General features: G+C 40.0%; 1 long non-coding RNA gene across 2 annotated transcripts; it reads right to left on the bottom strand.

The window, feature by feature from the left end:
* Positions 1-2,816: 2,816 nt before the first annotated feature.
* LOC148898896 (uncharacterized) lies at positions 2,817-25,286 on the bottom strand. 2 transcript variants are annotated; one of them, XR_016114844.1, is made up of 3 exons: positions 25,100-25,286; positions 24,854-25,019; positions 2,817-2,981 (listed from the first exon to the last, which is right to left on the bottom strand). It is a non-coding gene; the product is annotated as an uncharacterized LOC148898896 (long non-coding RNA). The 2 variants fall into 2 exon arrangements; XR_016114845.1 differs by having other exon boundaries at positions 25,141-25,286.
* Between the last annotated feature and the right edge of the window lie 882 nt (positions 25,287-26,168).

Genomic DNA, 26,168 nt, shown 5'->3' with positions numbered 1-26,168 from the left:
CAACAATCATTGAATAGATGTCACTGTCTGTTAGCTACTAGCAACAATCATTGAATAGATGTCACTGTCTGCTAGCTACTAGCAATAATCATCAAATAGGTGGTTGCTATATTGTTCGCTCGTAAAAGTATGTTTTCACTTTCATATCAGTGGTTGACTCCATTTTACGCTTTTGTGGAACTGTCATCGATGTTGAAAAATTAGGTGCGGCTATGACATATAATGTATAACACACTCCTCTCCCTCTGTTTAAAGCGTGTTTTATTCTTAAAACAAAGTTTGGCTAATTTGTATGTTTATGAGCATGTGTTAGCTAAACACAATGTGTCAAGTCAAAAATCAATGGTGACAATTTGCCAATTATTGGCGACGGGAATAGAAACAATTTGGTGGTGGTTTGCATCAACCTATTAAGTGAATTAAACTCCAAATATTAATTACGTACCCCGCCCTCAACCCCTACTATGTAGAGTTAGAAACTTCAGAGAAGTTAGATCATGCTCCTTCTGTTCCTGGCAGTCAAACTTTCCTTTACTGAGTCTGTCCGAGGCCCGGAGGGTGGGGAGGGGGGTTGTTGGGGGTCACGATTCCTACGTTTTGCTGCGCATCCATCACCAACTGTACAAAAAAAACCACCAGAAACCAAATCCCCTTGTCAGGCAGCTGTCGCGTGCAGCTGGTAACTCGAGACCGGCCCCACCTCTGACAAGCCTTTTTAATTCCACACATGTGGTGCTACCTGTCCACTGTGTAGAGGAGTATTTTATACACTTGGGGGCCAGCTGCCGCCGTTTGGGGGTCTTAAGCATTCTTAAGCAGGCTCCATCCATCCGTGCACGCACGCTTCCCCGGGCCTCTTTTCGGGTAATTGCTCACAAGTGTGCGGATAAGTCGGGAGAGAGGGAATTAGTGAATCCCTCCTTTCAAGCGTCTGTATTTATGAAACCTAAACACTGCCTGCTTGCTTCACAGTATGTCCTCCAGAGAGGCCGCAAAGGGACATTAGTGGAGCTCTAGGCAACAGGGAGGACACTGTTTGGTCATTGCAGTGTTCGTTTATACGCAATGGACTAAATTTATGAGGGTTTTACACAGACATGCGTTAATTTGTAAAAGACGCTCGGTTTTGGCTCCTCTTTCACCTCTAAGGAGGTGGCGGGCGGACAGGCAGTGAGGGCGTTGCTGCACTTATGATTCACAACTCCGCGGAAGACATTTGTCTGATTGGTGGGAACTCTTCATGGCGTAAAAAACTATTTCCATTGCAGCTTTGCAAAACGTCTGCGGAGTTCCGTCGCCTTGTATTGCTTTGTTTTGTTAGGTGTGTCCATAAACAACACGAGTATGGGAAACACAATAGCTCGCCACTCGAGGGGAGGGAGGGAGTGAAACATGTTGTCCTACTTGGAAAAGAACGCACAGAAAGTACTTCTGAGAAAGTATCTGTCACACCACGGGCTCTGCAAAACACAACTCAGCAGAGACAGTTTTCTTCGCCGCATTGCTAGGGTAACGATTTCAGCAACGACAGCTTATGATCAACATGTGGAAGATTTCCCTCAAGATACAAAGTCCACTGAGTCAAAGCTCCAGTGAACTCAAATAAGGACAAGCAATATAGAGCTTTTATCTTCTGCCGAGATGTTTTTTTTTTCCTCTGGCAACAGGATGCGGATTATTTTGTTCACAATCACCTATGAGAAACCACGAGGGTTGTTGTACACAGAGAGTACTTTTATCCCTACCTCACCTACAAGCGTGTCATACAGTGTTGTTGTCCTTATGTTCACTGAACTGACCGCAAAATGAAAACAGGATGTAGGTACATTTTGTTGTGTTGACAGGAGGCGACATCTGGTTCAAGGTAGACGTCCTGACAAAGAGACTTCGCTGGAGCCGCAGCAAGTTAAAAAAAAGCCCACTTCAGTCCGTTTTTTGATGCTCTTACATGCTGTGTCACAGCTGACAAAATAATCGGGATTGAATCATTTACGCAAGATTGTGCCGAATTATTTAAATCCTGTCCTCACAGAGGTGGGACTTCGATATTTGGGTGTACCGTGACCTGATTTGGTCTTTCCATTTGCTCCCAATTGACACTCAAAAGCTTCTAAGATTCGGGAAAGCCTGCGCAGTTCGTTGCATAAGATGTGAGGAGAGTCAACGCCCGTTTTTGCGACAATGCAGACACGCCACGTCGCCAAGCGTCCCCGTACTATTGGCACTGGGTCAGTGACATAGTTTTGCAAAAGACCCCGGACTACAAGCGGTTATGAGTGTACTGATCACAGGCCTGCTACGCGTATTCAGAATTGTCAATTATTTTTGCAGACCCGTGCAAACAAGTCCCCTTTTTACAAAGCCGCACTCTGAAACTTGATGTGTGATTCACTGGTCAATGAGAGTCTTACTTCCCCCGTCACGATATGATGAATTCTCCACTTAAACGCGTCACTTGATCAAGGATTGCTCTCTTATCTCTTTGTTGTGTCTTCCCTTCTGAGAAGATCTTCCAAAAGCTCAATTAATCTGTATCCAAACACGACCCATAGCACTGTATTCCCTCGCCAAATCACTGACGTTTTTTTTCCAACTCACTCATCTCGGGAACAAAGTGCACAATGCTCAAGCTCATGATCAAAAGGTACTGATCTTCAGATCCCTTTTCAACATCTTTGAGGCTTCAAAAGCCTTCAAATGTCTTACAAAGGAAGGGATGGGTGGAGGGAATGGTGAGGGAAGGGGCGCGCCTGCTGAGGGGGGCAGCTGCCTGCGAGGTTAAAGCAGCCAGAAAACATGAACGCGTCTAATAATACCTCAGCTGCGTTTTCAGACAGCGCGCCTGCTGCCTCGCTGTCTGCCTTTCTCGCTCGTCGTCTGTGCTGGCTCGCTGCATTCTGGAAGGGTGACGCCGCGTTGAGTCCGCCCGGACTTTCCAGACTCTGCTCCACGAGGCCTCGCTGGAACTCACCATTGATTTCCTGGCAAATGCAAACACGCGGGTTGCATTATTATCCCTCTCAAGTATTTACTGTACCTTCACACCTTCCTCTTCCTATTAGTAGAATGCAACACATAATAAGGCCCCCGTATCACAGTTCACCTTACACACCGCTGCCATATTACAGATTTCTGCTTTTCCGCAGAGACAGCCTCATGTCACACGCAAGTGCCAGGCCTGGCCTCTCAGCTCGAACCAAGAAAATCTGGACAGGTTCAGTGTTTTGTTATTTGAGTGCGAAAGTGTGCCCTTTCTTCGCAAGCTAGCGTGAAGCCCACCTGAGAAATGCCGTGAGTTCCTTAGATACGGCAAGAATAAACAAACCGCTGACCTCTCGTGTTAGCTGCGGGTGGTTGCTTCTTGGGGTTAGGCACATGGTGATACTAAAGTAGCGCTTTTTGGGTGAGCTACTCGAGGGCTTTGAACAAAATAACACTCTCTATGACCGGCGACTGACTAATATCCCCATCGTCACTGTTGATAAGATTATTCTTGCAACAAGGCTTAGCAGAAGAAAGTAGCTGTTCTAAAACCAATTTATGATAATATGAGCTGGCCAATAAGCCGAGCCTTCGGTGAGTGTCTGCTTTTGTAGTTAACCTCATTTTGTTATTTCATTTGAATAGTTTCCACGAGGTCATCTGGAATGATAGTAAAAATGGTGCAAAAGTTTGCTTTTTTTGTTCAGATGTGTAGACTGTCGACACTTGTGTCAGAGTAAGTGCCTCTTGTATTGACACAAAACGTTCATGGTAGCTAGCTCAGTTCACAAGTAACCATTACAATTTTTCATCCAACAGAAAGCCAAGATGCTTGTAACAGTAACTATATTGTGCTTTTTGTTCAGATTTGTAGACTGCTGACACTTGTATAAGAATAAACGTCTCTCATACTGACACAAAACAAAAATGCTAGCTAGCTCAGTTCACAAGTCACCAGTACAATTTTTAGTCCAACATAAAGCAAAGGTGCGTGTAAACAGTTTCTATATTATGTTTATTGTTTTATTGTTCAGATTTGTAGACTTCTGACACTTGTATAAGAATAAGCGCCTCTCATACTGACAGGAAATATCCATGCTAGCTCTCTCAGTTCACAAGTCACAATCCCAATTTTCAGTCCAACATAAAACAAAGAAGCTTGCAAATAGTTCATGTATTCTGCTTTTTGTTTTTTGATCAGGTTTGTAGACTTGTGTCAGAATAATTCCCTTTCATACTGACACAAAACATCCATGCTAGCTAGGTAAGTTTATAAGTCACAATCACAGAAAGCAAATACAGTAAAGTCTCGTTATATCGATATCGGATATATCGATAGTCCCGGTTATATCAATACTATTTCTATGCACGCACGGAGAAAATTACATGCAACCAGGGTCGGATATATCGATAGTCCCGGTTATATCGATATTTTTTTCGGACTCCCTTGAATATCGATATAACGAGACTTTACTGTTTGCAAACAGTTTCTATATTATGTTTCTTGTTTTTTGTTCAGATTTGTAGACTGCTGACACTTGTATAAAAATAAGCGCCTCTCATACTGACACGAAACATCCATGCTAGCTAGCTCGGTTCACAAGTCACAATCCCAATTTTCAGTCCAACATAAAACAAAGAAGCTTGCAAATGGTTACTATAAAGTAGCTTGCAAACAGATACTTTATTATGTTTCTTGTTTTTTGTTCAGGTTTGTCGACTGCTGACACACTCTCAGACTAAACACATAACAAGCATGCTAGCTAGCTGAGTTCACAAGTCACAATCACAATTTTCAATAGAAAGCTTGCAAACAGTATGTCTTTTTTTATTTAATTTTTTGGTGAAGTTAAAACAAAACCATTACAGTTCATAAAGTTTCAATGGTGACTGCAGTTTGACGTCTCATTCACATTATTAGTTCCCTAGTAGCTCCGGTTGTATCCAGAGAACTGACGATCAGTGAGATAACGCCCGGCCGCGTGTTTGCTCAGTGGAGATAAAACGTAGCTCTGTTTTGGTCATAAAACATTCATGAGCTGCACACATCTGGCCCTGCAGCGCGGTGTTTGCACCCGAGACGAGCAAACTCACACGCAAACACTCAGACGCACCTGTCTTTACCAGAGCAGTTTTTATGACGACACTCATGCCGCCTGGAGCTAATATCCACTTGCTGCCATGTCAACGTTGTGCATCTTTATATGCACGTGCAAGCTGCAGGTCTGCTGCTCGCTTTAGCCGATGAAACTGATAAGGCGTAGGAGCTAGCCAAAGTTGCCGACAACAACTTGATACCATCTCACTGAGTGACAGAAACAACATTGAATCAACTGTTAAGGGGCTTTCATGGAGGACATCCAAAAAGGGGACGAAGAAGATAGTGTTTGGTGCAGTCAAAAAGATGATTGGAAAAAAAGGAAAGTAAATCACATCAAGAAAAGTGGGGTGAATTGAGAGGGTGCTCTAGTATAACGGTGAGTTTTTCAGCCAGGAACTGTCAGATGCTCAAGGTATTGTGAGCGTGCTTGTCATAGTGTAGCAGTCACGAGCTCTCCTGCTCTTGACAAGAACATGTGGCCCATAGAAAAGGGCAAAGCAGGTATTTGAGGTTGCATTTTTATTTTTTGGCACTGGAACTTTTATGACACGTCTCATGTTGCAGGAGAGCTGCCGTCTATCTCAGCTGGCTTTGCATGAGAGGTGTACTACACCCAGGACTGTTGGTTACAGAATCGCCTAAGGACCACAAAACGGCAATTTGAAGTTTCCATTGAACCTATCGTGCATGTTTCTGCAACGTGGGAAAAAGATTAACAATTTTCCTAAAATCCAACCAAGCATGGGGGTTGATGCAAATTCCTGCCGTTTTCGCTATTGTCGATTAAAAAAATGTTGAAACGTTTCTAACCCTTGATGGAAAATAACTGTCATATCTCTGACAACCCTCCACGGTAGCATAAGCCTCCATGTCATTTTGATGAATTCCAGGTGAGAAGACAGGCGATTGCATCGTGCAGGTTAATTGAGGCAAAAAGGATCAAACAAGTGAAATGGGTGGTGCCGGATAAAATTAAGCCGCAATTAACCGCAGGGCCGGTGTAAATACCATTTAAGGATCCGCTCTCATTAAAGTCATCTGTTTAAACTGAGACTATTGTTAGACTAGCCTGACGATAATGGCAGGAGGCCGTGGGCCTGGTTTTCGACGGCTACGCGTTGTCTCCACAGCGAGGGCGACAGATTGTTATCGGCGTTGCAGCAGAACGCACTGTTGTTAGTGCAAACAATTCCAAGTCGATGGCGGCCCTCGCAGGGGGAGTCTGGCCTGCGTTGATGCACGCCCGACAATCCATATGAGTGTGTGTTTGCAAACACAACACATGTGTGTGCGCTATTTGATGTCCAACAGGTGTGCTTCTGTTTGTGCGCCGGCTGCAAAGGTTGTAGAGACATAAAGCGATGTTTGCTTGGGGGCGCGCCTTAGCTTTTGGGGATTGGTAGGGGGAGTCGGCATCTGAAATACATGCGAAGTCGTGACGTCTCAAGGCGACTGGTGGATTTACAGTTTGAGCACAGTGACAGTTACGGTTAATAGTCTACACAATGACAGGTTAAATGAGTTGAACAAACAGCGCCGTGTGTGTCTTGGCATGGGGAAAGGTTTTAATGCTGCTTTTGAGCCACTTAACGTTGTCACGGGAGGTTAATCCCACAAGCATTCATTTTGTGTATTACGCCTCGATTATGAGGGCATCGTGAATGCACGAAAAGCATAATGAGCGAGCAATTAGTCAAATGAACACTTCAGACAAAACAAGGGTTCTTGATACTGGCTGTTGTCAGTCATACAATCGTCACTAAAAGACTATGAGCCTTTTTTGGTATAGTCACTATTGGAGAATGTGTCAAAATATTGCAGCATAAGTGGGAATCGCCTCATTTCACATTATTTTTGCCAGGGTATATTTAATGTGACACAACAATAGAGCTACAACTCATGATTGTTTTGATAACGGTTTGATGTGTCTTTTTGTTGTCTCTTTATCAGCAAACAACTAACTATCTATCTAGCTAACTAGCTATCTAAGTAGCTAGATAACTAACTAACCAACTTCCAGAATGACCGAAAGAATGACGAACTAGCTAGCTAACTATCTACCTAACTAACTGGCTAACTAGTTAGAAAACTAACTAACAAAACAAATAACTAAAAAAATCAATCATCTAAATAAATAGATAAATAGATACATACTGTATATAGATGTATACTGTAGATATCTAGATAAATAAAATAAAATAGACCGTAAAGCAAATGCACAAGGAGAAACTGATAATGATTTGGGTACTGGTTTTGGCCGTAATATAAAACATGTCGCGTGAATATATTAATATTAAAATATAATTACGTATAAATAAAATTAAAATATTAAAGATACTTAAATTCAAAGGAAAAACTAGTCAGCTGCGATTTTGAACCCATTTATACTGATTCATCCCTGGATGTGGATTTCCAACAGAAGAAGATTCGATATGTATCTCAATATTTTTTAAAGTTACATTTTAAAACCTAACCAGCCGATTGCAATTCAATCTTCTTCCCATTCTCACCGAATTTCCCGATCCGAGGCCACCGTGTGATCTTGACATTTTCCAAAACGTGGCCTTTTGACTTGTTGCACAAACAAACATAATTTCAGTGCAATACAAAAGCACTGTCAAAGGCGCTCTAATCTCATCAACCGTCAGTCTCAAGACTGGGGGATCCCCCCGACCCAATTAAACGTTGCTCGTTCCGAGATAATGACAACTTGAATAGAGCCGTCACTCTAGATCAGACAGACGTGTTGCCTCGGCAACAAGGGGGTCAGTGGGTTTGCTGCGGATGGGGTAGATGAGGATAAAAATACAGTTGCGTAACAAGAGTCATCCCATGTCACTCGTGTTTGACGTGTCAAAAAAAATATGAAAACAAGACACACTTGTCCCGAGAAGCACTACTCGCAATCGTTCACCTCGGTTTCCCCACTCGCTATATATAACTCCCCATTCGCTAAACCGGTTTGGCTTTGATATGGTGAGTCATTTAAGGCCTTTCAGCTCAATTCATTTGTCACACTGCTTCAAGGGAAACTGCATGTTGTCAGAATGGAATGAATACTGTCTCAAAATCTTACTTTGAAATAAACATGCTTGTATCTTCTGAGAAAAGGAAAAAAGGCCAAAATCCAGCAGACATTTAAACAGCTTCTTCCCCCAAGCCATTAACTCTTTGAACTCTTTCAACAGTAGCCAAAATGGAACTGTATAGTGCCACTTAGCAGTTTTTTTTGACAACGATACTAGTGCAGCGTGTTCTACCGGAAACAAATTCCTTGTGTGTTCTACATACTTGGCAATAAAGATGATTCTGATTCTGAGGGTATGGAAGCATGAGTTCGCCGGCTGGGGTGAAAAAAGCTCACCGTGTGCGTGTGGTAGTCACAGCACTCAAGCGGAACTTTTTTTTTGTTTGTTTTTTGTTTATCCTGCATGACACGTTTTGGCTTTCGCTTTCAAAATACAAATGTGGTGCCAGTTTTTACGATAATAAGATCTCGACAGCAAAGTGAAGAATGCAGCGTATCATAGTGCAATATTCAAAGATAAGGCTACAGGCTAACTTAAATTTGAAGAGGAGTAATGGTCGAACACGTGGTGTGAAATTGATATATATTAGCAGTCTTATACATAACTAGCCATTACAGAAAGAATCTGCACGAAAAGTTACACTTCAACACCAATTGGGTGGATCATAACAGTATAGTCTCAAAGATCCATGTTTGGAAAGTCGGCCATTTTTTGTTTGTAGCAGCCATTTTGGACGCGGTCTGGGCCTTTGACAAAGTCTGACAGCAAAGCATTGTCATAACCGTGGCTAATGAAAGATAAAATTAGGTCAAAGGCAACCCCCAGGGACCATTTTGACTGATTTCCCAAAATCTTAGTCTTAGAGTTTATTATTTTACTCGTTTGAGTCGAGTAAGCTTCATTCTAGTACTTGACTTTTGCTTTCAAACGTCTTGAACTACTTTCTATTTAAATGTGCTTACAGTATATTTATTGACTCTTAAATTTGTGAAGCGCATTGAGTTACCTGGTGTATGCAATCCGTTAAATCCATAAAACTCCCTTGCATGCCTAGAAATAGAACCCGCTTCTTCTTTGTCCTCTTTGTTTTGTCACAATAAATAAATAAATAAATAAATAAATACATATTAACAATAATTAAATACACAAATGAATAAATAAATCAACAATTCCTTAATAAAGAAGGACAATATAAAAAAATAGATGAATAAATACATTAATTAACCAACAATAAATAAATAAATAAATACAGAACGACATAGATCACATATTACAAATAAATAATTACATGGCTAAAAAATTAATTAAAAAAATTAACAAATATATAAATAAATAAATATAAGATATTAAAAAAATTAAATTGACAAATAAATACATTAATTAATACATTAATTAATCAACAAATAAAAAAAATAACAGATAAATAAATAAAATATTACAAATAAATAATTACATGGATAAAAGATAATGTAATAAATAATTAATTAAATAAATAAATAAAAGCACTAATAGGGAGCAAAGCCATTTTGTGCGTGTGGGTACCATGCGGGTGGAAAAGCATGCAACTGGCATGTTTTAGTGGATCACAATAGACTGTACAGTTGCAGTGATACAGCGGTGGAGTGGTGCCATGATACACCTTGGCACGAGTCCACAGCCATCGTTTTCCTCTGTGCGCACAGTGATCGCAGTCTTCATTGTGCTCAGATATCATATCGGAAAGCCGAACAGCTGCTGCTAAGCCACTACGGCTGCACTCAAATCGACTCCCAGCAGAGTCGTACAACTCTTGGTGTCTTTCATGACCTTCATCCCGCTGTCTCCTGACCCATCTTTGTTGCCTCTTTGGTGACTGTTTTAAGAAATTAAATTAGTCCCTGTCAAGTTGCAGAGAGGCAACGAGGTTGTGCAAACAAGAAACCCGGACAAAGAAGGCTCCTTTAGTATTTGGCCGTGCATTAAGTGCATTGACTACAGTTGTGTTAAAAACACACACAAAGACACACACAGAGGCGCATGCATTGCACCCCACCCCTTCAACCCTCTAATCTGCACGGTTCCACCCCGAGGGCTTGGGGCCAGGGCAGCTGCCACTGATGGAGCCACAGAGCCAGCTGTCCTCGCATACTGGAGCCCTCATCACGCACACACTCACGCCCCTCGACTCATTCATTTGGGACAATGGAGCCCGGGTTGTGGGCGCGTGCGAGGCTCATGATTTTGGAGTGTGCCGTTGTCAAAGGGAGGCGGCAGGGGCGGGTGGTTGACACAGTATGGCGGGGGTGGGGCATGGGGGTGGTCTGTGGTTTGGCAGGGCTTCACAGTCACTAAAATGGCTTTTTTTTTTAACGTTAGCTTTGTGTCACGGCAACAGTTGGCAGCACGTGTGCCGATGACACACCTCTCTGCTTTATTGTCCGTGCAGGCCGAGGGTTTAGCCCCGGTGACCCGGTATCAAGATACTGACAGGTTTACAGGAACCTAAAGAGGCTGGCAACAAACAAAAAAACACACAAGAAGCTGAAAGATGGGCGCATCTTTTTGCATCATTGATTGTCACGCCAGCATTTTGGGAGGAAATGAACTTCTGTGTTCAACTGTTGCAAAGCAATGCAAATTGATTTTCTTTTAGAAATGACTCCAGCTATTAACATCACACTCTGGATCATTTTTTATATCAAGGTCACAAAACCACATGGCGGTGAGCAGATTCCACTGCGATTTGAGATGGAGCTTTGGTCTGACCCATGATCCAACTGAGTTAATTTGGGTTAAAACAAAGATGAATGTACTGTCTTTTCTGCACTATACGGCACATCTAAAAGCCTTCTTTTTTTTCAAAAGCTGACCATTCAACTTATATTACAGTGTGCCTTATACATGGGAAATGTTTTTAAACATGTGATTCATTGAATGTGCGCTTTATAATCCGGTGCGCCTTATATATGGATTTTTTTTAATATGTCATTCATTGAAAATGTGCTTTATAATCCGGATATTACGGTACATACCAGTGACAATATGAGGATGTACCTATGACACATTTGGTTCCAACAGATCACAGAAAATCTGGTCTATGTCCAAAGCGTCATAACTTTATAGCAAAGCTTCATAGTCCTTTGTCCATATCTCGGTAATCTGGTGTCGTGGTTTGGGACGGTACTCCCGGAATTACTTTTTTTTGCACCTTGAACATTTTATTTTCTAATTTGAGTATGCACCTGTAGATTTTCAGCCCCTAAAACACGACACAAAATTAGCATGGTTTTAATTACCCTATATTGTTGACGACTGTAGTCCACAACGTCAATCGTTTGGCAGTGGAGGAACAGGGTGGTTCAAAAATGCAACCCAAAAAGATTTATTCCAACCAAGAAAAAAAGTCAAAGGAGCATAAAATTTAATGAGGGATTCCACAAAAGTAACCCAAACCTGAAGATGTCAAGACAAAATGACGGATTAGGAGGGAAGAGACAGCTGGCTCTGACACGAGGGCAGCAAAGTAACTGACTGAATGCAGTGGCGGGCATGTTACTACCTTGGCCTTCAATCATGCTATGTCTGAATCAATCTGCAGCTACCACTGTAAAAAAGTGCGGTGTGATTTACTACACGTCCTGTACTGTACTAGAGGGTAGAGTTAGCCAGGAAATAACCTGTGAAGAAAGGAATACTGTCATTAAACTGTTCAAGTTTTTACCATCAACGTGTGGATTCATGATAGAGTCAGAAGTCGCTCTTTCACACCACAGAGAAGACCATTGCCGATAGATGGCAAAGCCTCGATAAGAACCTCATAAAATTGCAGCATTATTTGCTATTTTTGCTAGTCCGACCTTTCTTAATGATCTCCAATTTTTCTTGAAAAGTCAGTCTTGAAAATGGCTTTAACAGTAAATCTGCAACCAAATCCATTTCTTCTCTTCCTTCAGACATTGTGGGTTGACATAACCTCTATTAAATATACACAACATATTTGCTTATGCAGCTCACGACCGATAAGGCTAGCTCTGGCCAATATTGGCTAGTGACCAGACAATCATTATTTGCGAAAACTCTGACGTTGACCAGCGCCTTCAAGAAGGCGTTGGTACCGCTTTTGGGTTGCCAACTCAAAATCTGATTGGTCGGAGCAACAGTTTGATTGACACATTGGATGCCACAGGGCCTGCTGAACTGATTGTGAAGGCGCCCAGGTAGATTTCTGACCCTGATAACAAATGATGGCTCAAATGTGATTGGTTCAATGTTTAAATTTGTAAACACACATCTGGAAGCAGCGCAACAGGGGGAAAGTATTGAAAGGAAGCTGAAAGACAATTTTGAATTATTTAATAATAATTCATGGACAAAATATAATTAACATCAGTCTGTTATGCTGATATTTTTAGGCCAGCAGAGAAGTCCTTGACGGTCTGCCACTGACTGAACGTGTGGAGGATACCTACTTTGATCACGAAAACGCTAAAAGACACTCTAAAGCTACTTCAGTCAAACCGGCACCTTTTGAGACAACCCTCATTCTTAACGTCCCCAGCTGCTTCGGCAGGTCCCAACCGAGTCTTTCAACTCTCGCCCGCCTTTTTATCAACTTTATCAACTTCCAGAAAGGCAACGATTCATGTTTTGATTGCTTTATCTGTCATCACCGACTGCTTTGCCAACACCGCCACCGGCCTCAAGCTCCATTCTTATCCCTAATTGGCTGAGCTGCTTTCAGCCCTCGCCACTTTGATTCGTTTGCCGTTAAGACGCCAAACGCTGCCATTCGCCGAGTGGAGCGTGGTTTCCCAATTGTGCAGCTGCTTAGGGGTGAAAGTGTGTGACGGGGAGGGGGTAGGTGTGTAGTTAGCAACTAAAAGGGACCATATGGCCGATGACACACTCAGGCACACCTGACGGCCGCCACACACCTGCTGTTCTTGTATATGGCTGAGTGAGATCCACATCAAAAGGAAACAAGCCCTCAGGGGATTGCGGGGGGCGTACGTGTTTGAAGAGGCATCCACTGACTCTTTGCCAACAAACAGAATTGTCTTTGAATGAGAGGCGACTCGTGTCTGCCGTGAAAGGACGTAGTAGAGAGAATATGCAACACACCACACTCGAACACAGCCCGCAAATACAGTCATGCACACCTACTCTTGCGGGGAGGTGGCGAGAGGGAGGGGGTGCAAGAAAGCATAGTAAGTAAGCAAGCTGTCATCGTGGCCCGCAAACACCTACGGACCGACGCACACGCAGCCAAGGAACGACGCTGCCAACACCCACACAGGCAACAAAGTGCGTCTTTGTCGTTCCTCTCTTGTTCAGAGTCAGACGTCAATGAGCGTTGCCGCTAGGTTCGGCGTGCAAAAGTCATTCACTGTGCATCCGTCAGCACGTTAGTAACCTCCCACGCTTTGGTTGTGTGCATAGTGGAAGCGACTGTAGTGGGAAGGGTTATTTAAGAACATTCCAAACAAAGACCAGCGGCTCATTGGTGCCGACAAAGATTTCAATGTTTTGATTACTGAGTGCGCACAGGGTCGCAGTTGCTGGGTAGAGCTGAGGAATCTCCAAGGGGAAGGGAGGGGGTGGGGTGTTATGGTTGGCTGAATCCTTCTTTGTTTACCCCACATTCCGAATTAGATCTTACACAAGAGTTTGGACAAAATCCGGACACGGATGTTGGTTGACCTACCTACCTTCTATGGCTTTTTTTTCAATAATTCTGAAATGAAAATACAGTGATACCTGGGCTTATGAACTTAATTGGTTCCCAGACAGTGTGTAAGGCCAAAAGTATGTATACCAAAAATTAATTTCCATTCTCAGATCCCTGTAAAACATAATTTTATACTTTCAAATGTTCCCTTGGAGGTGCTTTCTCTGAGATAATGTTACCTAGTTCCTCATCAATTGTGTTCTGTTTAGCTGGGTTGATAGCTTTTTGCATCAAGTGTACAGATGGCTTGTGCAGGTTATTTGTGGAGCCTGATTGATGGGAATTTTAACCTTGCAGTCGACACTCTGCATTTCAACTATCAAAGTTGAAACTCTCTCATTGTTGTCTGCCTGTGTCTTTAATATTTTAATTAATGCATAGATAAAAAATGAAATAATTATGTAAGATAAATAATTATAAAGAAATAAATAAAAATAAAAACATATATATTAAATAAATAAATTAATAAATACACAGATAAATAAACAAAAAATATATAATAATTATAAAAATAAATAACTAAATAAATAAATGGACACATAAACAAATGAAATAATTATGTAAAATAGATACAGTAAAGTCTCATTATATCGATATTCAAGGGAGTCCGAAAAAATATCGATATAACCGGGACTATCGATATATCCGACCCTGTTTGCATGTAATTTTCTCCCTGCGTGCATAGAAATAGTATCGATATAACCGGGACTATCGATATAACCGATATCGATATAACGAGACTTTACTGTAATTATAAAATATAAATAAATTGATCGATAAAAAATAAAACAATTATGTAAAATAAATAATTACAAAAAATAAACAACAAATATATATTAAATAATTACATAAATAAATAAACAGACAGATAAACAAATAAAATACTCATAAAAATTAATAATTACAACTAAATAAATAAATGGATGATGAAATCTCTGAGGGGTGAGGTGACCAGTAATTAATCAAATGGGGATTGCCTCCGATGCTCAGTGGGGGAAAATAAAGAAACCACTGATTGGATTAAGTCTCTCCCGTCGTTTTAGAAGTACAGCAAAGCGGATCGCGAAAGCTGATGACCGAGGCTGAAACTACAGTGCGCACGTTAGCGTGCACAAAAACGAAACCTGACGCATGAGGCACGGCCATAGATCCAAAATTTGATGAAAATGAAAAAAAACGTCAAAAAGAGCGCCCACTTTGCTTGTCGATATACATTTGTCGAACAATGTGTTTACAATATATGACAAAAAAATATGACAAAAAGTGACACATTTCACTTATTGTCAAATTCCCCAATGCTGCCTGTATTGAGCAATGCGTTGCTATCGTTTTATTTTCCTGATTCCTTTTTTTAAATCTTTTATTGAACTTTCCGGTTATTATCTAATCTAGCATGCAAACACTACGGTTATTCCTGTCCAGTGGGCTACCCGTGGAAAGTTTCTTTGACCTTTCCCAGGATTTTGCAAACCACTGGTCAAGATAAAAAAGTGAGTAGACAATACGCGCACAATGTTCCGTTCTAGTCAGAACAACATGGGAGACAACACGGCCGCTGCTATGTTCTTATGAATGATTTTACAACTGGTGGTAGTAAAACAACAACAACCCAACTGGCGGGTGTCGAACTTTGCCTCGATAACAAAAAAAAAAAAAAAAACAATAAAAACAGCATCGCGCGCAAAGAGCACATGTGCTGCCACTCTTCCCGCCAAGTGCACAAAACAAAACCGCACAAGAAAATGATTCGAGAAGCCGCATGTTAGCGAGCGCGCGTGCACTTTTCATAAAGGAGATTACACTGTTGTTTTTTAATTGGATTAGCGGTGTGTGCTTGTTTGATCCCGGTATTACAGAACAGTGTGTTTTCTTCCTTTAGTGAGCTGATTAAAAAAAAAAATCTCCTCCTGTCAACACATGGACAGATAGGCTGTTTGATTAATTCAAAAGCACATGTGATAACTCCCCCCCACCCCCCACCTTCTCATTGGCTGCCACTCTGGCACAGTCTCCAAAGCAAAATAGAAATGCCTAGCGTGTGTAGCGCCGCCTCTTTCAGGAAGGAGTCGAGTGTCAACAAAGAGCAGCATGTGAGGCGGCGGTGAGCTCCGCCTGACTCGGCGGTAAACAGACTTCAGCTACTACGATGCAACATGTTGTTGTAGTGCCGTTCAGAACACATTGTTGACCTCGTCTTGAATGGCCAAAACAAGGGGTGGGAGGAAATGTCATGTTTCACTCATTGGGGGGGGGACCTCATCTGACAATTATTTTGATTAGGTTGAAAGTCTTTTATATGCGCAAAGGTATATCTCCAAAGAAGAAGGAAGAACTTATAAGTAATATGACTTAAATGTTTTAAGGCAAATGAATACATTTTTGAAGTCAATGAATAAAAAAAATAAATAGGTTACCTATTAACACATAAATACATTAATAAATTAAAAATAAAGACAAATTATAAATGCATAAATAAATTAATCAATGTTTTAAGTGAATAAATAGCTAAATAAATACATATATAAATAACCAGGTATATAAATGAATAAATAAATAAATATACAGTCAAACCTCGGTTTTCGAACGTCTCGGTTCTCATCCCATTCGGTTTTCAACCAAAAATGTCATATTTTTTATGCCCCGGTATCTGCATAGATCACTCGACTACCCTGTGCTTCCTTATACGTCACTTCCTTATGTCACGTCTTCCTCATCTCCTGAATAGTATGATTCTAAAGCAAGCAGAGGATGGTTTGAAAAGTTAGTGTGCTCTGTGTTTGCCCAAGGACAGCTGGGATAGGTGCCAACACGCCCCATGGCAGAAAGATAGAGAGATTTTTATGTACAGATGTTAATGTTGATGTTAAAAATTGGTGAAAATAAGTTTGTTTTTATAGAATTTTATACATGACCTGCTCTATTATTACGTTTTTATCCGGTTTATGCGATGAAATAGTTAACAAGTTGTTTTTTAGACTCTGAACGGATTAAGATTTTTTACATTGATTTTAATGGAAAGTGCTGTTTCGGTTTTTGAACAAATCGGTTTTCGAACAGGTTTCTGAAACGGATTGTGGTCGAAAACCGAGGTATCACTGTATAGATAAACAGAAATATATATATTTTTTAACTGAATAAATAAACAGACAAATAAATAAGTTACCGATTGACACACAGATATGAAAAAATAAAAAAGGAAAAAATAAAAATATATATAAATATTGTAAATACATAAATAAATACATAAATAATGAATAATCTAGAGCGTATGGCGCACTTTTCCCATGACTGTAACGTGTCCTTGAGAGGTTTCAAAGGCGCTTAGAAATAAAATGTATTATTATTATTATTATTATTATTAATGTTTGAACAATAACAATCAGCTTTTACAAGAACAGTGTCATCAGTTGGGAAAAAAAAGACGCAACATGATAAGAGTGAAGTCATAGAGCCAAAATAAAGTTATTTGCAAAAATGCATTCCAAAAAAAGCAACGTATTATGAAAACAAAGCCATGTTTGTAAATGAATGTGTAATGTTGGGCAAAAAAAATAAATAAATACAAGAATGCATTTGTATGTTGCCAAGATAAGGTATGAAGTCATTATTAAGTGTTCCCGGAAACAAGTCACCATTACCGAAACAAAGAAAACAATGCGAGACGGAAAATGGAATCCTAAGTGAAAAGAAAATGTGTAAAATGAAACCTGGGAAAATAAACATGTTATGTTCCAAGAGTAAGTAATTTTGCAAGAATAGGCATTATAGAAGGGTGGGCTTGGGATGGGGGCTGCAGGATTAAAGTCGAGAGTGACGTTGTCCGAAGGCTGAGAAAACAGTGCAGGTGCGTCACGAACCGTGCGATGGTAACAACGACCTTTGCACTGATGCCACATCGTAACTCTTGCATGTGCGCGTTTGTGTTTTCACTGTACCGCCGCATTTTCCCTCTGCACTTTGGGTTACTTAAGTTCACAAATGGACACACTTTGTCGTGACGGATATTGGATGCAGGCCTGAGAAAATATGCCTTTTGGTGGCAGATGACAACAACAAAAGGGGATGGCAGCATAGGAGACAGGGGGCGGGGGGGTGTTTAACAAGGTTATTAAAGATCACAGCATCAAATAAACACATGGAAAACATCACCGGAGTGGCCCCTTACTCCGAGACACCTATCCCATTGAGCAAACCCGGCCGCGAGCCAATCACAATTCTGTTACCAGCAGCAACAGCTCCTGTTTATCCTTTCCTCAGCTTAATCCGGCGCTACCATTGGCTGGCGGTCGGGACCTGTGAGCGCTGTCCTCCCCTCAACCCACCCCCGCTTTCCTTCTCTGCCTGCTTTTCCATAGCTACAGATTAAGTAACACCGGCAAAAACAAAAAGGGCTTATTTTTGTTTTTCATCACATCAGGGTGAAGCCGGGCAAATAGGCGGGTTTATTCGGATCCAAACGTATTTGCCAGAATTGAGGGGAGAAATTGGTGCACAAAGTGAAAGATGATGACAGAAAGGGGAGCAGTAAAGGGAGAGTATACGCCTGTTGCCATGTACCTTCAGTGTGTTACTAGGTTAAGTATGGCGTGTTGCTAAGAAAAAAAAAGCATGTGCAAGAAAGAGGGGCAATTGCATCAGATCCCCTCCTTGCAAAGTCCTTGAAAAACATCTTGCGCTATGCAAATGTATATCGTCACTTCACGGAATTTCAACATGAAAGGCAGCAGCATGAAAAATAAATGTTCCCCTTGCGTGTGGCAAGTTCTGGGCAATAAGTTTTTCGGGAAGGGTCTTACAAGGCGCCCGAGGGTTTAAAAAGATTGGAGCATTTTATATTCATAGCCCAAATGTTTTGAATCTAAATATTTGCTGTCATTATGATTCCACATTTGCGCTAGTAAGGTTTAGCGCTGGAAAATTTGGATGTGCACAATCAGAATTTGGGAGCTGATCATGTTAAGCATGTTTAACTCATTCATTGCCATTCATGAATTGACTCAGTAATTGAAAATATGACATACAGCGCCATTCCCGAATTTATTGTTTGGGTGCCGATAAAGCAGTGGACTTGGCCTCTGGCAATGTTTTTCCCCTTCCACAAGTGGGCACCATGTCCCTTTTTTACATGTTAGTGCTTTGTTCCAGTATCTACTGTTGTTAAATTGCTATATAAACCAATATTTATGTATTGCATTGTATTATGGACAGCCGCACTCACTTCAAACTCATATAACTGTAGCCCATATCATTTAGGAATTAACTTTTTTTTCTAATGCAAGAAGAGAGTCTAAGGTTTCTTACGCAGCATTGAATGTATATGTAGCCCTTCAACTCAATATTTTGTGGGTCCTGGGTGATGATGACAAAAACCCTGGCACTGAATTGGACACATTTTTGCACATCTGGCCGTCAATTAGTTAATAAATAAATATGTAAAAAAATATAATAAATAAATATGAAATTATAATAAATAAATAAATAAATTGTCATAAATAAGTACATAGGTATGTTAATGAAATTAATAAATAAAAATAAAAAATACAATTCTATCAATGAATAAATACATACATAAATACCTAAATACACAAATATTTAAATACATTTGTAAATAAATAAATGGTCAGAAATAAATACTTAGAATTGATTAATAAAATAACAAATAAACTTTTATAAATAAATAAATACATAAATACTTAAATACACAAATATTTACATATATAAATCTTTAAATAAATACTTGCATACATGCACAAATAAATAAATAAATAAATAAATAAATAAATAAATAAATACATACATAAATAAATAAATAAATACATAAAAATAAATAAATAAATGATCTAGCTGGATAAATATTTATGGTAAATTTAATAAATGCATAGATGTTGATAAAATTAATAAATAAAAAATTGAGTTTTATAAATAAATACATGAATACCTAAATAAACAATTATGACATTAATAAATAAATACATACATAAACAAATAAATAAATAAATAAATAAATAAATAATAAATAAATAAATAAATAAATAAATAATCTAGCTAGATAAATAAATGGTAAATGTAATAAATGCATAGATATGTTGATAAAATTAATGAATAAAAAATTACGTTTTATAAATAAATACATGAATACCTAAATAAACAATTATGACATTAATAAATATTTAAATAAATACATACATAAACAAATAAATAAATACATACATAAATAACCATGGCACATTTTATTTGTTATTGAACATTGGGACTGGCCACGTTCATGAATGGGTATTGGAGAAAAAAATAGCTTGAATAGACGGAGAAACATTGAATTGAAAAAAAAAGCAGCACAGAACGTCCCTGAAGCAAAGTGAGACTATTTTTGCTTTCATCGTTTATTTTGCAGAACTGATCAATTACGTAACTGACTGATCAGCATATGATGACAATACTGCACGCCGACTGCAAGTTGGTTTCATCTGATCTGTCTGACATAACCAAAACTGCATCCGAGACTCGAAAGAGGTGGGACGGCGCCGAGGCGTGTAAAAGTATGAAGCAGTTATGTGACAGGGGTGTGCCTTTTAACAGCCGATACTCACGTCGCGCGCCGTGTTGTCATTGTGACGGTCTGACAAATATATTGTACTTCAGAACAAAAGCTAATTATTATATCGCAGGATTCGCTTGGTGTGGCCAATATCCCGTTCAACTGGTTTCCTAAGTTGAAGGTATTCATGTTGAATATTCACAGCAGATTTAAAAAGTTGTGTTTTTTTATTGTGTGTGTGTGAGGTTGATTTTTTTTCAGGGGGAAAAATGTTTTCACATGCCCGATATTTTTTTTTTAAATGATGGCTGTTTATTACAATGTAAAATTCAAGTAACACATTTAATGTGGCTGATATGATGTGAACTCAGGAAATAAGTTGCATGCACATTCCCACACTGGCTGTAAATGTTATCATCATAGCATCAATACCCGCCAGCGTCATAATATGAGAAAGCATTTTAACGCATTTAAAATTATGCAAATTGTTTTTGGGGTTGAAAATTGTCTTTGTGGAAAAAAGATTGATATTCAAATTATCTCAATCTAACTGCAAAATAAATAAATAAATAAATAAATAAACAAACAAATACCTAAATGATCTAGATAAATAAATAGTCGTAAATAAATACATGAAATTAATAAATAAAAATAAAAAATACAATTCTATCAATGAATAAATAAATACCTTAATACACAAATATTTAAATACATTTGTAAATAAATAAATGGTCATAAATAAATACTTAGAACTGTTCGATTAATAAAAATAAAAAATAAACTTCTATAAATACATAAATACACAAATATTTACGTATATAAATCTTTAAATAATTAAATACATGCATACGTACATGCCTACATGCAAACATGCATGCATACATACATACACAAATAAATAATTTTGATAGATAAATAAATGGTAAATTTAATAAATGCATATATATATATATATATATATATATATTATAAAATTAAATAAGAAAATAAACTTTTATAAATAAATAAATAAATGGTGTCAGTAATAATAATAATATAATCTGACATTTAATTTCTAAGCGCCTTTCAAAGCTCTCAAGGACACTTTACAGTCACTGGAATTTTTTTTCTGTGCGGGTGAGCAGCGGCAGCCATTTGCGCCAGCGTTCACTCTCCGTCAACCCGGAAGTAATAGTATTGGGTAGGTACAATTTTTCACGCAATTGTTTTGCAATAAGATGCTTGTTTGTATCTTTGGTTGCTGTTTGTTGAGTTAGAGTCATGGCACACTGAGATAAGATACCGTACGTCGCAACGAGGGTGGACACTCGGTCCAGGTCGAGTTGCTGTTATGTGACACCTGAGCTCGTTCAAGGAGGGTGTTTTGGAAATGATACTTGAAAACAAGCTGTGTATTCAATGTAATCTTTAACTTGTTATAATGGTTGGCTACTTTTGGACGTTGAGGGAGTTGAAGCATTTGTGCATGGACAGCAAAATGCAAGATTCTTTTAAGCAGGACAAAAACACAATATTGCGATAGGTGGCAGATGATGCATTGTTTAGTCGCATGGAGTTTTTGCAGAGAATTTAGCAAAGAGGCTATCTCACGCTAATGTATATTAGCATCTGGTGTGGTGTGTAAAATCTCCAAGCCACAGGTGTCAAAGTCAAGGCCCAGTGGCCAAATCTGGCCCGCCACATCATATTATTCGGCCCGCGAAAGCCAATCTCGCATAGCAAGTGCCATGATGCTTGCTCAAATCCGAACCAAAATTTCAAATTGTGGTATGTAAACGAGAAGAGGAGTCATTATTCTTGACTTCAAATTCGAAAAGTAGTTATTTATTAATTTTTTGTGCAGTCTATATGTAATATATGGAAGGGATTAAACATTCTAATGGCTTCCCCAAATTCATATCGGCCCCCGAGAGCAAACCGTAACTCCAACGTGGCCTGCAGCAAAAAAATAACTGACACACTTGCTCCACGCCATTCACCTCTCATTATCAAAAAAAAAAGTGCAGTTTTGGCAAAGTAACCACTCCGAAACAAACGGTAAAGACAAAACATCCACACAAAACCATCGCCCACAGAACTAACTCCTGAGTTCACTCCCACATCAGCGCAAATGCCTTTTTCGACCTTCATTTACACGAATCAAGTTATCCTACTAACACAGTCACACCGCTGGGAAACTGCTCAACCCTCCCCTCTCTGCTCGTAAAATAAAATAAATAAAAACACTGACCCCATTTAACTTCAAAGAGGCGACTCAACTCTGCAAGAAACATATTTGGCCCCGATTAGAAGCCCCTTCGGCTCATTACTGGTGACAGCCAGTCTTAGCGGTTATTGAAACTGTGACTTTTTAAAGCAACGCAAAACGGTTAAACTGATAATTGGCCCATGCCCGGTGGCAAAATCCTACTTTGCTGGATCGTGTGTCATATGACAAGGTGGTAAATTTGAGCTGTTACAATTTTTTTTCTGTTGCCGTTTTGCTGGAGCACTGTGTGAAAAAAAGCTTTCGGCTGTTTACGTCAAATTAAGTTCTGTACGTCGACTAACCCCGTTAACCCTGACCTGCGCACGCATGACGACAAACGGCGAGAAAACATGGCCTTCACATGCCCTCCCCATTTCGCTATTTTCTTCACTTTTCTGTCCCTTTTTACGGTCTCATTGGCTCCTCCTCGCAATCAGTCACTGACTGCTCTTCGCCTCAGGTCGCTTGACCTCTTTCGAGGTTTCGGCTGCAAGAGAGAGCCGTAAGCAGATAAATGCAGTGTGGAAGTCACGTGGTTGCTCAGCAGCCCCGCCTCCCCCCCCGCCACTCTCCCACCTTGCCTGACTTGCTCTCGAAGAAAAACGAGTCAGGCTGCTTTGATATATTTTTGTTGGCTCTGCAAAAATCACGACAAGCCTTAAGCAGGATTTTCACTGCACGTCCGAGTGCACAATTTCAATTGAATGCCTTTATTATATGTCATTAGACTGTCATTAGATTAACGGCCAGGGCACATCTACTTTTGATAGTGAAATGCATAGCGCACTGTGAACACGGCTAGCTAGCAATAAGCAACAGTTGAGTTCTGTTGAGCGTTCTGTTTTAAAAGGTTTCTCAGTCGATGAAGATACAGTATATGTGGAAAGTACCGTATTTTCCCGTGCACCCAAAAGCCGTAAAGGACAACCGACGGCTCCGGAAAAGTTGTGTCCATAATTTGTAAAATCACTTCAAATGACTTCTACTGAGCGTATTTTACAAAGATTCCACGGCATATAGCTATAGTTTACGTTTTAAGACTTGCGCTGAATATTCAGGAAGTCTTGTGTGACTATTCCTGACGTGACATCACATCAGGAACGCCCCTGACCGAGAAAGCAACACACAATGCATTTTGGGTACTTTGTTTGGTCTGAAAACTTCGTGTTGATCCGTGTTGATGGCGAAATTAGAAGGAAAACACATAAATAACGCGATGATGAATCGTGTGTTGCACCAAGACTACTATTTGATACTAGTTGACACAAATTCCCATCAGACAAATCAGCCCATTTCCAACGGAGCTTGGGTGCCATCTTGGCCATTTTCAGGGACGCTACATTGGAGTACTGATGGCTCAAATTGATACAGAAGGACTTCTTTAATCGATTGCAAACATTTATGCTTTTCTCTTTAGAACTACAGTAAAGTCTCGTTATATCGATATTCAAGGGAGTCCGAAAAAATATCGATATAACCGGGACTATCGATATATCCGACCCTGTTTGTATGTAATTTTCTCCGTGCGTGCATAGAAATAGTATCGATATAACCGGGACTATCGATATATCCGATATCGATATAACGAGACTTTATTGTATTTGAATCATATTCATAAGTGGATAACTAACAAGAAACCATCTTCTCCGAATCGGAAGCCATTGTTTTGATTCTAGAGCAAGGCAAGGCGTCCTGGCGTGACGTCACGAACAAGGGGGCGGGACCTTCTGAAACTCGCCATTTCCGAGGTCATTTTGAAGTAGTTTTGGGACACTAACTCATTTTTATTGATGTTTTGCATTTGACTAAAAATATCAGCCTGCGTGTTTTGGGTATTTTAGATGATATAAAACGTTTTTCTGATGTCAGTTAGAAAACAAAAAATGGTGTTGGTTGTCCTTTATTATTCTTCAAAGATATCTTATACGCAAGTGTGCTGATTTTCTACTGGCCCTCATGCATGTTCTTGAATTAATCTCTAAAAGGTAAAAAAAAAAAAACGAGTGTGACTATTGCAACTCCCCCACTTTGCAAGGCTGCAAATAACTGGCGTGATTGCATTAGGAATTTTACTGCAGCCATGCAAAGTGCGCTGGCATTTATTCCAAACACTTTCCAGCCTGTCCTTGAATTCATTCAATCAAGGCTCAGCATCTGTCCACATGCCAGGGTAGCAAAGTGCTTTTTGTTTCTATACGTCTGCACACAACAACGGCGAGTTAGTCCACGTCGCCTTCCTTCAAGTGTGTACCTTGTGTTCCGGGAATTCCAAGCGTGGCTCAGAGTCCATGTGCCCGTGGAACGATAAGCTCAGCTATGCCAGTAATGTGTCAGCCCTCTCAGAGGTTGCAGGCTACTCCCCATATTTGGCGAATCACTTAGCGTCGCTCCACCTCAGCCGGTCTGGTCTCTGTGCACTAACCACAAAAATATGAAAAGAATGTCAGAGCCCAAGCCGGAATGCGTGCACGGGAAAGAACATGCATTCATTAAATACTTTGCGGTTAATGATTGGAAACGTTCAAACGGTTTTTCTACCGGGCTCATCTTCTCATGTTACTTCTCTCATCTTGCATGTAAGTTTCATTTGCTCAAGTGCGCGACATGTTTACACACCTCGGTGGGATTCGGATCTCATTTCCTGTAATGTCCCTGCGTTTCACGCGAAACACAGAGGGGAGGGGCGGAAATGAGAACTCTTCAAACAGACTCACGTGATATTTTCTATGTATGAAACGAAGCGGGGAGGGAAACACACACTCACACACACACACACATACTCACACACACACACAATGTCCGCCAACAGTTTGCAAAACAGTCTCCTTTTCCAAAACAGAGCGATTGCACTGTAGTCGTCACACGTTACAATCCACTGGATTTATCCAGATGCCAGAGAACAAACAAGCGTGATGCAATCGCAAGACATAGCCAGCTTTTCCAAGTGAGATCAAGCAAAACACCTTCCACATATGCTGGCCCTGACCAGAATTTACTAGACAGTGAAACAAAAAAAAACACAAGGCACAAAAATTAGGACAGCAAACCCCCGAGACACCATATAAACATTTTCATAGTTGTGCACCTTCAACTTGCTTGAAGCATATTTTAACTAATTAAAACACCTGAAAACATATCCAAATCTTTTTTCTAATCATTTCTCTGTGCCCGTTTTCACTCCAACAACTGGTCAACAATTGTATCACATTAATTGGTAAAATTAATTACTGTCGCGGCTTGGAATTGAAGCGGATTTACATGGGACAGGAGATGTGAATCAATCTCTTATCGTCAATGGATGCTAAAGCTGCGTGTATGCTTTCAACATTTAGCTTGTAGTAGATGTGCACATTTCATCATGACGTCCCTGATCCACTGCTGAAAAGGATTTCAAAGGACTCGCTACCTGTCTCGCCATCTAGTTAGCTCGCTACTTTTCTCGCTATCTAGTTAGCTCGCTACCTGTCTGGTTAGCTAGTTAGCTCGCTAGCTGTCTGGCTATCTAGTTAGCTCGCTAGCTGTCTCGCTATCTAGTTAGCTCGCTAGCTGGATCGCTATCTAGATAG

Source organism: Hippocampus bargibanti, linkage group LG04 (genome assembly GCF_051943395.1).
Source record: "Hippocampus bargibanti isolate YZ-2025 linkage group LG04, ASM5194339v1, whole genome shotgun sequence".
NCBI lineage: Eukaryota > Metazoa > Chordata > Actinopteri > Syngnathiformes > Syngnathidae > Hippocampus > Hippocampus bargibanti.
Note: the sequence above shows the minus strand (reverse complement) of the source record. Positions and strands in the feature narration are given on the sequence as shown.